Below are 1475 nucleotides of genomic sequence, written 5' to 3'. Positions count from 1 at the left end.
GGGCAAAAATACATCGGAAATGACTATTCACATTCGTACAACAAAAGAGTTAAATTTTGTCGTTCGGTGTCATTCATCGGCACAACGTGCATTTCTGCTAAGGAGAAAAGAGGAAAGCGTGATACATGAATACTAGAGCGAGCGAGACACCTATAGAGACAGCGCGGTGTCCCTATTGCTGTCTCGCTCATATTCTCTGCATTCAAGCGTTGAGTGAGTGAGACAGCTATTGAGGACACCACTAACAGCTATCACGTCTGCTGATGTTTTCTCTCTCGATCGGACGACGTGCGAAAAGAATGCAACATCGAAATATCTCCCACCACTTCCCCTACGTGCCTTTTTCGCTTCTCTCGCGTTGTACGTCAGACGTACAGTACGCCCTCCGTATACGCCTGTTGTCGCTTTCGACTATTTGACAGGCGTATACGGACCCGCCGAGAGACACCATACCTGCCTCTGAGTGTACACAGAAATGCACAAAGTGTAACGTTATGCACGATTCAATTGGAACAAAGTGTGTACTAATGTATATGTATGTCGGGTAGGATTAGAATTATTTTTCAACTATGTTTATATGTCGGTATTTTTTAATAATAAATAATAAAATCTAAATAATAAAAAAGATATTATCCATTTCATGTCGCAAATGCCAGTCTCTTTTCAAGCCGCTACGCTTAACTTGAATTAATTTATACTAACTTGAATTTTCACTTGAATTTATTAACTTGAATTTTCACTAGAAAACACTAGTTTACACAGCCGACTAGTAGCCCTCGAGTTGAGTACGGATGTGTAGTGTTGTGTCGACGATTACGACAATTAGAATGCAACTTGTGTCGGCGTATGCATGAAAGTGTCTAGGTATATTGCGATTGGAAAGCACTCATTGTTGTCGGCATTCCAGTACTTTGCTTTATCTAGTGAATTACTAGAATAAACTAGATCTAACTAATCATTACATTTCGTATCCGATGAGACTGTGTACAATCGGGTTTCACCCACATAGGACGTGTCAATATTATAAAAGTTGGCTAGAAATTATCTCGATAGCCGATTAACATTTTTCCAAAAAAGTAGAAGTTTATTATACAAATCCACATTGACTATCGCCGTATAGTGTAACCAATTTACGACGTGCGACAAGCGTTGCTGTGTTTTTTGTGCAAGAGACATTATTCTGGAGGTCGATATCTCAAAACGCAATGAAAATTATTAATGTAAGCAAATTTGCTAGAATATGTATAATTTTATCGGTTGACACTTAATAAATTTACTCACATTTTTAATTTTCGCTATGTTTTAAGATACACAATAGCTGCGTTCAGCAGAGAAAGCTGCTTTGCAACTGTTATAAAATTCGCAAATCTGATTGGAGTATGCCCTTAATTTTGGTTGAATCCAAGAGCATGTATCAATCAGATTCACGAATTTTACAATTTTGCAAAGCAGCTTTCTCTCCTGAACGCAGCCAT

Source organism: Odontomachus brunneus, unplaced genomic scaffold (assembly GCF_010583005.1).
Source record: "Odontomachus brunneus isolate Ranch 3 - 2012 unplaced genomic scaffold, Obru_v1 Obru_scaffold_038, whole genome shotgun sequence".
NCBI lineage: Eukaryota > Metazoa > Arthropoda > Insecta > Hymenoptera > Formicidae > Odontomachus > Odontomachus brunneus.
Note: the sequence above shows the minus strand (reverse complement) of the source record.